We start from the raw sequence: 14,499 nt of genomic DNA, 5'->3' as shown, positions 1-14,499 counted from the left end.
CAATGGCCTTTGCACCTCAAAATACAAATGGAATAAAATTTAGGACATTTCACACATAAAGTCTGTAGAATTTGATAGTGAAAAATGCATTTGAAATAATTATTAATCAGAGGATATTACATAGAATATGAAACATCTTGTTTTCCATGTGTATTATAAGAAAGATCGGCTAAATCTGCATACTATCTAAGACTTCCAGTGTCTGCTTTTCCCAGATTTTAAAGCTTCTTTTTTTACTTACTACATAAAGTATATTTGAATAAAATATTTATTAATCTTTTGAGAATTTCATCAAAGTATAAAATATATCTTGATGATACATGCTCTATACTCCCTTCACATCTAGACTTCCCTATTTCCTACCCTCATTTTTCATTTAGTTTGTAAGCTACACAGTCCAATTAGTGTTGCCGTAATTGCTAGGTTTGTTGAACTGTGCTGGTTTAAAAAGAATAGCCCCCATGTGCTCATGTGTTTTCATGCTTCGTCTCCAGTAGGAGAACTGTGTGGTAAGAGTAGAAAGTACAGACTTGTTGGACTAGCTTTGACTTTCTTGCAAGGGATATGCTGTGGCCATGGTCAGCACTGAGATTTCAAAAGCCCAAGCTCTTTCTATCTCTTTGCATCTTGCCTGTGGATCAAGTAGTAAAGCTCTCAGCTACTACTCCTACTCCATACCTACCTGCATGCTGTCATGCTTCCAGACCTGATGATAATGGACTAAACCTCTGAAACTGTAAGCAAGCCCCATATCAAATACTTTCTTTATAAGTATTACCTTTATCATCATGTCTGTTCACAAATACAAAAACCAGAGCTAAGATAAGTTCATCCACTGAAGCATGGTCAATTTACCAGGGACCTCAATCTTAAAAACCATTGACTTAGACTTTCTTAGAATCATCCAACTTTTGGTAGTTTCCCAGTTAGGTGGGATGGGCAGTGTGTGACCCTCTCCTTCCTATATTCAGCAAAGTTCCTACATTCATCTGCTTTGGACTACTCAGTGTAGTGGGCTGTTCATGTCCAGAATAAATCATTCCAATGTCATCTTTGAGACGTTTTTCTCCTATAACCCTCCCAGGCCCTTCCTCTTTCACACTGAGCTCTCTAACTTGAAGGGAAGATGTGTGATATAGATGTTCCAGTGTGGTTGAGTGCGGCGCGCTCCTCGGCCAGCGAGGAAGAACGACCACCATGCGAGGATCCTTCTCAGAACACACTTTATTGGAGCACCTCTTGATTAAGGGAGAGCGGGAGGTGAGGGGCCCCGAGGACTAAACTGCAGCTGCTTATATAGGGAATCAGGCAAACATGCCGTACTGTGATTGGGTCCTGCCAGAATGCTAGCACGGGGAGCCACGGGATAGGCTGAGGACATAAGGCCAATTACCATACTCGTGCATCATAGCCAAATATGGAGTTGTTTACAGCTAGGCTACCAGGAAGCCAGCGCCATCTTTGAATAGCGGCTCCCTACATCTCCCCCCTCTTTATTAATTAAGCAGCAGGAGAGAGTATAGGTCTGATTTCTGCAGCACAAGTATTTCATCCGATCAGGTCCCCACCTCATGATGTGTTGACCGATCGAGGATGAGTTAACTGTGCATAATTGCCTGCATACCTTCCCGAGTGCAATGGACTAACCAGTCCCTGGGGTGCAAAGGCTATGCATGTAGCAATTGTCCGCATACCTTCCCGTGTGCAATGGACTAACCAGTCCCAGGGGTGCAAAGGCTATGCGTGTAACAATTTGTCCACATACCTTCCCAAGTGCAATGGACTAACCAGTCCTAAGGGTGCAAAGGCTATGTGACTCCCTATGCAGTCAGACTTGCTCTCCTTGAAGGAAGGAAAATGTCCTACACTTCAAGTGCAGTGCACGAGCCTGGCATCCTGTGCTCAATACAAGTAATATGTGAAAGCTGTCCACATACCTTCCCGTGTGCAATGGACTGCCAGTCCCAGGGGTGCAAAGGCTATGCGTGTAACAATTGTCCACATACCTTCCCGTGTGCAATGGACTAACCAGTCCTAAGGGTGCAAGGGCTATGTGACTCCATATGCAGTCAGACTTGCTCTCCTTGAAGGAAGGAAAATGTCCTACACTTCAAGTGCAGTGCACGAGCCTGGCATCCTGTGCTCAATACAAGTATGTGAAAGCTGTCCACATACCTTCCCATGTGCAATGGACTGCCAGTCCCAGGGGTGCAAAGGCTATGTGTGCAACAATTGTCCACACACCTTCCCGAGTGCAATGGACTAACCAGTCCTGGGGGTGCAAAGGCTGTGTGGATACTAGGTATTCTTTAAGGCAGAAAGCCAGATCTGGTGGGGAGGAGCCACACTCCAAAGCGACTAATGCTTGAGTGATAATGACCTTGTCCTTTTTAGTATGTGCTCGCAAACGGCAGACCAACCAGACAAAACACGCATCCTCCAAGGCAGCATGCCAAAAATATACCCTACCCCCACCCATTCTAAACAGGGAAAAGGTAGAAGCAATCCAGGAGGACAGTCCCTCTGCCATGCTGAGGTCCACTCGGGTGGAGTTGATGGTCACCACCGCCACTCTCAGTTTCTCCAAGGTCTCTTCAAATTCTCCGGACCAATTTCCTATAAGATAACTGGACAATCGTTTAGACAAATTCGCTGCTCGGGAACCATTCTGCACACTAGTGACACAAACCAGGCATTCTCCACTCACAGCCCAACTGGACCAGCTGCCAAAGGATGTCAACTTGTTCTTGTACCAAGTCAATGCGCTGGTTAAGCACCATAAGGCCACCTTTCAACTGTGCATTTAGGGAAGTAGAGGTATGAAGGATGGTTTGGAGCCATCAACTCCTTCCACCTGAAGAGGCTGAAATGGCCAAGCCTGCATCTCTGGAGACAGGGACCAGCTGCAGCAGTTTGAACCTCCACTGCAAAGGTGATGCCTAGCACCTGGCCCCCAGCCAGCACAAGGATTCCTCATAACCTCTCTGAGAATGATTAGAATTCTCCCTTGTGCAGCTCGTGTGGCTGTAAGGACTGCTGCCGCTAGGCCAGCATTACTTAGCGGTCCCCCAATTTCCCTACAGGCTTTTAACCAAGCTTCTAATCCCTTTCCTTTCCATGAGGTAATAGCTCTACAACATTCTTTTGTACTTTGCTCATATACTAATTGTTGAACCAGAGGCATAGCTGTTTCTACATCACCAAATATCTTTCCTGCTGCCTCCATCATTCTAGCTACGAAATCTGAAAAAGGTTCATTCGGTCCCTGAATGATCTTAGTCAAATTCCCTGATACTTCTCCTTTATTTGGTAATGATTTCCAAGCCCCAGAATAAATCCCATTCATCCGTTGATAAACCTCAATAGGATATGCCGTCCAATTCACGGTCCATTGTCCCCGACCCAATAGCATGTCAGCCGTCCACTGTGGTCGACCACCCTGAAGATCAACTCTAGCCTGTACCTGGGCTCCATCTGCAACCATAGATTTGAAATCCAGATACTGTCCTGTAGTTAAACATGCTCTGGCTATTTTGAACCAATCTGTTGGAGTCATAGCCTGAGTAGTGAGCCTAGTCAATAATGTTAAGGTATAACTGACTGTTACTCCGTAGGCTCAAGCAGCCTCAACCAGGTCTTTTAATTGTTTATATGGCACAGGTTCATGATATCTGTTGTTTGTTTGCGGATCTTCAAAGACTGGAAACGCGGACGCTAGCTGCGTCCAGGTGTCTCTCCTGATAAAACGACAACTTTCACCTGTTTGCAGGCACGAAGGTGTTGCTGAGGGTGGATGTGGTCCTGAAGGCGCCGTTGGTTCCACATTCACCCCAGCAGAAACATTATAAGGAGGAGGTCGCTGCCGCCCATATCTCTCTTTTTTATATTCAGCGGCAGCCTCCTCTAAATTTTCCTCCTCATCTGGATCCAATTCATTGTCAGCCTTTTTAGGCCTACTTAAGTTCTCCCCTTTAAAGTCTAATTCTGATAGACTATCCTGGTGCTTAATTAATGCCTTGCGTCCCTTTCTAATGATTTCCACATTGCGTTCTTCCTTGAGACATGCATATATGAAACAGCAAAGAAGAGCAACAATTGTCATAGGAATGAACACAAAAGCAAGCACAAACGGATTTATCCCAACAACCAACATACCTGGAGAACTTACCGACGTCATCGCCGTTCCTGGCGATTTACCGACGTCACTACCGTTCCTAGAGAACTCACCGACGTCCTCGCCGTTCCTGGCGAACTTACCGACGTCCTCGCCGTTCCTGAAGAACTCACCGCTCCGTGTGCTGAGTTCTGAATCCTCTTCGACCCCTCACCTGGTGTCCGAAGTTTCCGTCCCGAGTTTCGGCACCAGTTGGTGTCCGAAGTTTCCTTCCCGGGTTTCGGCACCAGTTGCGGCGCGCTCCTCGGCCAGCGAGGAAGAACGACCACCATGCGAGGATCCTTCTCAGAACACACTTTATTGGAGCACCTCTTGATTAAGGGAGAGCGGGAGGTGAGGGGCCCGAGGACTAAACTGCAGCTGCTTATATAGGGAATCAGGCAAACATGCCGTACTGTGATTGGGTCCTGCCAGAATGCTAGCACGGGGAGCCACGGGATAGGCTGAGGACATAAGGCCAATTACCATACTCGTGCATCATAGCCAAATATGGAGTTGTTTACAGCTAGGCTACCAGGAAGCCAGCGCCATCTTTGAATAGCGGCTCCCTACATCTCCCCCCTCTTTATTAATTAAGCAGCAGGAGAGAGTATAGGTCTGATTTCTGCAGCACAAGTATTTCATCCGATCAGGTCCCCACCTCATGATGTGTTGACCGATCGAGGATGAGTTAACTGTGCATAATTGCCTGCATACCTTCCCGAGTGCAATGGACTAACCAGTCCCTGGGGTGCAAAGGCTATGCATGTAGCAATTGTCCGCATACCTTCCCGTGTGCAATGGACTAACCAGTCCCAGGGGTGCAAAGGCTATGCGTGTAACAATTTGTCCACATACCTTCCCAAGTGCAATGGACTAACCAGTCCTAAGGGTGCAAAGGCTATGTGACTCCCTATGCAGTCAGACTTGCTCTCCTTGAAGGAAGGAAAATGTCCTACACTTCAAGTGCAGTGCACGAGCCTGGCATCCTGTGCTCAATACAAGTAATATGTGAAAGCTGTCCACATACCTTCCCGTGTGCAATGGACTGCCAGTCCCAGGGGTGCAAAGGCTATGCGTGTAACAATTGTCCACATACCTTCCCGTGTGCAATGGACTAACCAGTCCTAAGGGTGCAAGGGCTATGTGACTCCATATGCAGTCAGACTTGCTCTCCTTGAAGGAAGGAAAATGTCCTACACTTCAAGTGCAGTGCACGAGCCTGGCATCCTGTGCTCAATACAAGTATGTGAAAGCTGTCCACATACCTTCCCATGTGCAATGGACTGCCAGTCCCAGGGGTGCAAAGGCTATGTGTGCAACAATTGTCCACACACCTTCCCGAGTGCAATGGACTAACCAGTCCTGGGGGTGCAAAGGCTGTGTGGATACTAGGTATTCTTTAAGGCAGAAAGCCAGATCTGGTGGGGAGGAGCCACACTCCAAAGCGACTAATGCTTGAGTGATAATGACCTTGTCCTTTTTAGTATGTGCTCGCAAACGGCAGACCAACCAGACAAAACACGCATCCTCCAAGGCAGCATGCCAAAAATATACCCTACCCCCACCCATTCTAAACAGGGAAAAGGTAGAAGCAATCCAGGAGGACAGTCCCTCTGCCATGCTGAGGTCCACTCGGGTGGAGTTGATGGTCACCACCGCCACTCTCAGTTTCTCCAAGGTCTCTTCAAATTCTCCGGACCAATTTCCTATAAGATAACTGGACAATCGTTTAGACAAATTCGCTGCTCGGGAACCATTCTGCACACTAGTGACACAAACCAGGCATTCTCCACTCACAGCCCAACTGGACCAGCTGCCAAAGGATGTCAACTTGTTCTTGTACCAAGTCAATGCGCTGGTTAAGCACCATAAGGCCACCTTTCAACTGTGCATTTAGGGAAGTAGAGGTATGAAGGATGGTTTGGAGCCATCAACTCCTTCCACCTGAAGAGGCTGAAATGGCCAAGCCTGCATCTCTGGAGACAGGGACCAGCTGCAGCAGTTTGAACCTCCACTGCAAAGGTGATGCCTAGCACCTGGCCCCCAGCCAGCACAAGGATTCCTCATAACCTCTCTGAGAATGATTAGAATTCTCCCTTGTGCAGCTCGTGTGGCTGTAAGGACTGCTGCCGCTAGGCCAGCATTACTTAGCGGTCCCCCAATTTCCCTACAGGCTTTTAACCAAGCTTCTAATCCCTTTCCTTTCCATGAGGTAATAGCTCTACAACATTCTTTTGTACTTTGCTCATATACTAATTGTTGAACCAGAGGCATAGCTGTTTCTACATCACCAAATATCTTTCCTGCTGCCTCCATCATTCTAGCTACGAAATCTGAAAAAGGTTCATTCGGTCCCTGAATGATCTTAGTCAAATTCCCTGATACTTCTCCTTTATTTGGTAATGATTTCCAAGCCCCAGAATAAATCCCATTCATCCGTTGATAAACCTCAATAGGATATGCCGTCCAATTCACGGTCCATTGTCCCCGACCCAATAGCATGTCAGCCGTCCACTGTGGTCGACCACCCTGAAGATCAACTCTAGCCTGTACCTGGGCTCCATCTGCAACCATAGATTTGAAATCCAGATACTGTCCTGTAGTTAAACATGCTCTGGCTATTTTGAACCAATCTGTTGGAGTCATAGCCTGAGTAGTGAGCCTAGTCAATAATGTTAAGGTATAACTGACTGTTACTCCGTAGGCTCAAGCAGCCTCAACCAGGTCTTTTAATTGTTTATATGGCACAGGTTCATGATATCTGTTGTTTGTTTGCGGATCTTCAAAGACTGGAAACGCGGACGCTAGCTGCGTCCAGGTGTCTCTCCTGATAAAACGACAACTTTCACCTGTTTGCAGGCACGAAGGTGTTGCTGAGGGTGGATGTGGTCCTGAAGGCGCCGTTGGTTCCACATTCACCCCAGCAGAAACATTATAAGGAGGAGGTCGCTGCCGCCCATATCTCTCTTTTTTATATTCAGCGGCAGCCTCCTCTAAATTTTCCTCCTCATCTGGATCCAATTCATTGTCAGCCTTTTTAGGCCTACTTAAGTTCTCCCCTTTAAAGTCTAATTCTGATAGACTATCCTGGTGCTTAATTAATGCCTTGCGTCCCTTTCTAATGATTTCCACATTGCGTTCTTCCTTGAGACATGCATATATGAAACAGCAAAGAAGAGCAACAATTGTCATAGGAATGAACACAAAAGCAAGCACAAACGGATTTATCCCAACAACCAACATACCTGGAGAACTTACCGACGTCATCGCCGTTCCTGGCGATTTACCGACGTCACTACCGTTCCTAGAGAACTCACCGACGTCCTCGCCGTTCCTGGCGAACTTACCGACGTCCTCGCCGTTCCTGAAGAACTCACCGCTCCGTGTGCTGAGTTCTGAATCCTCTTCGACCCCTCACCTGGTGTCCGAAGTTTCCGTCCCGAGTTTCGGCACCAGTTGGTGTCCGAAGTTTCCTTCCCGGGTTTCGGCACCAGTTGCGGCGCGCTCCTCGGCCAGCGAGGAAGAACGACCACCATGCGAGGATCCTTCTCAGAACACACTTTATTGGAGCACCTCTTGATTAAGGGAGAGCGGGAGGTGAGGGGCCCCGAGGACTAAACTGCAGCTGCTTATATAGGGAATCAGGCAAACATGCCGTACTGTGATTGGGTCCTGCCAGAATGCTAGCACGGGGAGCCACGGGATAGGCTGAGGACATAAGGCCAATTACCATACTCGTGCATCATAGCCAAATATGGAGTTGTTTACAGCTAGGCTACCAGGAAGCCAGCGCCATCTTTGAATAGCGGCTCCCTACAGTTGAGTACTCCCAAAACAAAATTATACTCTGAATATTGACCAGTTGTGAGTTTCTATGTTTAACCAAAGACTGCTCTCTGGTGAAGTCTGGTAGCTGCACTAATCTATGCATATAGACATATGAATGTAGAAGGCAGTTTGATACTAACTGAAAAATGGGAGAGGGTGTACCTCGGACTCTTTTGCCTTCTCTTGAGACTATTTCCCTCCTATTGGGTTGCCGTGTCCAGCCTTGATATGAGGGACTCTCTTCTTTCTTATTGTATTTTGCTTGGTCCTGTCTGGCTAATGTCTCTTGAATACCCACTGCTCTTCTCTGAAGAGTGAAAGGAGAGGGAATGGATCTAGGGAAGAAGGGAAGTCACTGGTGAGCTAAGAGGGGTGGAAGAAAGGAGGAGAAACTGTGGTTTGAATGTCATATATAATAGAAGAATTTATTTTCAATGAAAAACAACCTACAAATAATCACAAATTTTCAATGATAGTAAACACAAAAACATTATACCAGCCTAAAAATGACATAAAAAAAAGTAGTACATAATTTCATCAATATGAGGGAATCTGTTATAATGAAACTCAAGGAAAGAGAAAACAGTGGGTGTAAGGAAAAGTGTGATGGTGAAATCAGTACCTCTTCCTTATAGATATAAACTTTCAAATATGTTTAATGGATAATGTTTAATAAACTATTGAACCCCCTACTGGCATGATTTACCTTTAGTCTATTAGAGAACACAGTATTGTGGACTCTAAAATTGATTATCAGCATAGAACTCACTTAATTTTCCTAACCTTGGTATTAGTAAACTCCATGCCATGCTACAGCTACCAAAAATCTTTGTGACATTTTTCATATTGTTGATTTGTTTGAATTTGGGGACAATATTACTGAGGTTTGCCAATGTCTAAACTCATTAAACCAAAATAAAACATGCATACATTTTTACATAATGTTTATGAATAAATATACTTCTTTTAACAAAGACTAAAAATAACACTACATTACTAATTGGGCTAGGAATATATATATATATATATATATATATATATATATATATATATATATATACATACACATATATATATAACTACATGTGTATATATGTGCATATATGTGTATATATTTACATATATATGTATACATATATTCAAATTTTTAATTTCAATAATGATAAGAATACCCAGTAATTATCTTTTCCTTAAAATATAAAAAATACAATTTATCATAGCTAAAGAGAAAGCATTGTTCTCTTTGACCTTGGTTCCTATGCTAGCTGATTGACTCCTGTTCTTTTGAAGATTGACAGGGCAAGAGTAGAGGCTTTGTAATTAATAACATTCTGCTGCTGCTGAGTACCAACAGCTTTATTTTAAATTATACTAGCGCACTCCACCATTCAATCATAGCACACAGAATGAATACTAACATACTAAATCAAAGAGCCTTTTTTCCACATGAGTAACTATGTGGTCTTACTGCATTTCAATATATAACTACGTCATCTTTTAATAGTATGCTTTGGATCTAGGAGAAAAATTAAAGCTCAGATTTTATGCATTTGTTCTTCATTTTATTTATTTGTTTACTTTTGAGCCTGTATTTCTGTGTCCTTCTGATACCTACAGGAAAAACTGGAGACACACGTTTTGCTCTGTTTATTTTAGATGTTTGTAATCACACTAAATCAACTTTCACACTCTGTAAAAGTTCTTAATTGTGGCTATATGTTTGCAGTGATAAGTAAATTAACTGTCAAATGGTGAAACTTTTTGTGCAACCTAGTTCGTGTTTTTTAACTTACTCTGATGACGACGACGATGATGATGATGATGATGATGATGTGTGTGTGTGTGTGTGTGTGTGTGTGTGTGTGTATGTGTGTGTGCGTTAACTGTCACCAGAGATATTTTGGTCCCTTGAAGCAGTAAAAGACATAAAATATAAATTATTTGCATTTCTTTTCAACATTCACTCAAGGGGAAATACCATTAGATCAAATATATGATTTTGAGACAGCTTTTGAAACCTTACTCAATAATAAAACCTTATTTATTTATGCAAAAAAGTTACTCAATTTAAAAAATGAAACTTATAAAACTCAGAAGGGTATTAATGAAGTTCAGATCAAGATTTTTTTTTTAATTTTTTTTTTTTCATTTTAAATACCAACCACAGATCCCCTTCTCATCCTTCCTCCTGCTCCTCTCTAGCCTTCCCCACCCCTGGCTCACCTCCCTTACCCTGCTCCAAAAGTGTAAGGCCTCCCATAAGGAGTCAGCAAAGCCTGGTACATTCAGTTGAGGCAGGACCAAGCCCCTCCCTGCCGCATCAAGGGTGAGCAAGGAATGCCACCATAGGTAATGGGCTCCAGAAAGCCAGCCCATACACCAGGGGATAGATCCTGCAGATCAGGATAATTTTTAACCACTTTCAAAACTGAATATCAATATGCAAAGTTTTGTAAAGTATAATGGAATTTTAGTACTGAATTTAGTTATACATATCTAAGAAAAATTTTTGGTATGTTATGATGATTTAAATTTTCTTTTCAGAAAAATCTTTATTTCTACAGGTACCTACCTTACTTTTAACATGCTTTTATATTATTCTATTGCCTACTATAGTTCTGTGGCCTCCTTTATATTAATATATAACTCTTGATACATAATATATACCCATATATTAATATATAACTCTCTATATTAGTATATAACTTAGTGTGCTAAGTTTTGTGTTGTTGTGATTGCTAGTCTTTTCTCTGCAAATAGGAAGTTATTAAAGAAATCCACAGAAATCAAAAGGCTTAGTTGTCTAGCACAATGCCAATAAACGCCTACAAAAAACACTCCTGTGCCCAAAGCTAATGGAATGTTTCAGAAAAAGGGACAAAAAGACTGTAGGAGCTGATGGAATAGGCAAATTGCTATGAAGCTGTGTTTTCTTGTAATGTCACACGTTGTATTCATGAAGTCTCACTGACTTGACTTCCTAAATTGAGCTGAACAAGAACAGAATAGGTACTTCAACATGTACAGAGGAAATCTCACAAGGCCTCAACCATACCAAAAATAATAATAATAATAATAATGAACCAGTACCCTGGAGTGCCAAATTTGGCAGAAATATTTTTCCCCAGGTAAGAACACACAGATTTGCTTTCTACTACCAAATGGGCAGTCCTGAAAACATACAATTAATATTGTCTAGACAGAACATGTTAAATTTAGGACATATATGTACACACATCTATATGCATGTATCAAATAATTAATGAAGCAAAGAAGCCATAAATTTGATAGAGAGAAATGAATATATCAGAGGGTTTGGATAAATTAAAGGGAAGTGGAAAGTTATTTAATTACAAAAAAAAATCTCAAAAACATAAGAAAAATTAAAAAATGTAATGGTCTGATAGAAGGTACAACTGCTCACCTTTCATAATTGTGTGAAGACTAATTTTAATTTAATTTTGATTGTGTATATGTTGCTGTGATTAATGTAATAAAAAGCTTTACAGCCAATAGATAGGCAGGAGGTATAGGCAGAACTTCCAGGCAGATTGAGAATGCTGGGGAAAAAAAGGGCAGAGGGGTCAACCAGACATGGAGAAGAAACCGGAGATATAACATGGAAAGGAGTGACAGAATGTAGATTAATATAAATGGGTTAATTTCGTATAAGAGCTGGTTGAGACAAGTCTAAGCTAAAGGCCAAACTTGCATAATTAAGAATGTCTCTGTGTTGTACTTGAAAAAGGACTATTACTTTATGTGAGTGTTGGAAAACAAAACTTAGGTCCTTTAAAAGAATGGCATCGGATCTTACCTGCTTAAACATTTCTCAAATTCTTATACTAGGGACTTAAATATTTGATTTAATATAGCATATGTTTATTAAGCCACTGTTTATGAATATAAAGCAGACTTATAAAACTAAAGTAAGCTTTATTTTGAATGATGAAAAATCAACTTTGATTCAAGTACACTTTATAATTTTTTTATCTTGTTTAATTTTCTCACCTCTAAGAGTCTTTATTCTCGATTTGATTACACTATACTATAAAGACGAAATAAATACTTTAGGAAATTGTAAGTTTTCAGATTTATGATATTATTGGTGAAATTATTAAGGCCACTCCATGTAGTTAAAAGGGAGGTTTATTTTGTGGGGTAACTTACAAGTGAAGGAATAGGTAACAGGGTCTGGGAAAGACATAGCGCAGTCCAGCAGTGTTCTCTGGAGAACTCTGCTCAGTCTACCTCCAGCCTCCAGGGTCCAGGAACCAAGAGAGATGGCGCATCCGGATCTCGGGTCTTCAGGGTCATCTCCCGGCCCTGCCTTGAAGGCATGACAGTTACTGAAGCCTCAGTGGGGGTTGGAACTTCCAGATCAAAGCTGGAATGGCTACCTGTAGAAGGATTCTTAAAAGTTCTTATTAATAAAATCAAACCCGAGGCGAGTTATTGGGGTCCATGCTGGTAGATCAGAGAGACAGAACAAGCCGCAGCTATCTCACCTTGCCAATTCCTCAGCTGGTCCTCTTTCCTCAGACTGGAAGCTTCTGTGTCCTCATCCCAATGGCTCTCAGCTGAACTGCTGCTTAAAAGCCTGAATGCTTAACCAGCCACATGTTTAACCAGCCAAATGCTTAACCAGCCAAATGCTTCTAGTTTCTGGTCCTCATGCCTTATATACCTTTCTGCTTTCTACCATCACCCCCTAGGATTAAAGGCTTGCTTCCTGAGATTAAAGGTGTGAGTCACCATGCCTGGCTGTTTCCAATGTGGCCTTGAACTCAGAGATCTCATATGGATTTCTGCCTCTGGAATGCTTGGATTAAAGGCGTGTGCTATCACTGCCTAACTAGTGGCTTTTCTGTTCTCTGACCCCAGATAAGTTTATTAAGGTACACGATATTTTGGGGAACACAATACCACCACAGCTACCCACTACATGATATTGTGAAATAAAGAGATTTAGTTATTTAAATGGAAAGTAATAGTTTTGAAGATCTTTACTTCAATAGAGCATATCCTAAAGAAAATAGCAAAAATATACACCCATTTTTTTAAAAATTAAATCTTAGCAATATTTTATTCCCAAAGTCACCTTTCCAGCAAAAATACACAAAATTGATTAGATCTTTCATACATCTAAACTTAATTTTGTATACTGTGTTCTAATAATTGACTCTGAAGAACACTTAGAACATTTTTAAATGTGCTTGATTAGTCTAGCTGTTTCATTAAATTTTCTGGTCCTTTTCTATTTAAATTCATATCACAATTAAACTGACAGGTGAGTCTCAAAAAAATCTGCTCCTTTGTACTGTCCATCACTGAGGAAATCGTTGATAATATATCTTTAAATTTGAAGTAGTAGTTAGCAGATCTACTCTAAATAAGTCATCAGCCTTTCAAATTCCTTTTGAGAATATGTAATAAATATAATTTCAAGTATCACTAATCAGAGAATAGGTCATTTATCCTACCCCACTGTTCTTTGAGTGGCAGCGGGGTCAAATTCCTACTATTTTAGAACTCTATTGTTAGGTTTCATGATAAAAAGAATTCTTGTAATGTCAAATTCATATATATGACTACAATATTCATATTTTCTTTATTCATTTATACATTCCAAGATTATTTGTTGAGCTACATGTACTATTACCAATTTCTAAGAACCACAGCACATTTTGAAGTACAAATACATTGGATTCATTTTCTCAAATACATATGCACACAAATATATGTTTACAAAAACTTTACACTGAAATTTGAAGGTGATTAGTGAAATTTTTCAAAGATATGCTACAATATTCTCACTATTATCCATGCCATTAAGTATAGTAAAAAAATTTTATGAAAACATATCTTATATTCAAAGATGCTGAACTTTTACAGGGCCTCACAGACACATTAATCATAATATTAGATCATTTAACGCTATGTAATTAACCTGAAAGCCTAACATGTACTCAGATGATTTAAGCTCAGCCTGCATTTAAGTGAGCAATGTAAAAAACAACTTTACTTGCCTTAGATTTACCATGCAATCAGCTTTTGCAATCTAAGTTTTTATACTTTTTGATGCCCATAACCAGCGTAGTGTGTGTGTGTGTGTGTGTGTGTGTGTGTGTGTGTGTGTGTGTGAATCATTTGCTTAAATCAGCCAACAGTTTGGGAGCAACGTTATATATATCGACTGTCCACTACACTATGAAAACAAATCATGGATATAGCTTGGTAGCATATCTTTGTAGTCCTGTTAGTTACTCTGAGCAGCACTAATTCTAATTCACTTTAGGTCAGAAAAGTTTCTCCCTTGTAAATCTTCTGTTAAAGCTTTGTGTAAAAACTAAAATCTCTCATCTTTTTCCCATGACATATATTTTGTGCTGTTCAATAAGTACAAAGCAATGTCTTTGTTAAGGGCACTAAGGCAATGAGGGCAGATTAGACAAATAGCAGACTGTAGAAAGAAGAAAGACAAAGGGAGAGATCAAATCAAGTCAGTTCACACT

Source organism: Peromyscus leucopus, chromosome 11 (assembly GCF_004664715.2).
Source record: "Peromyscus leucopus breed LL Stock chromosome 11, UCI_PerLeu_2.1, whole genome shotgun sequence".
Classification (NCBI taxonomy): Eukaryota; Metazoa; Chordata; class Mammalia; order Rodentia; family Cricetidae; genus Peromyscus; species Peromyscus leucopus.
This window is presented reverse-complemented; position numbering follows the sequence as displayed.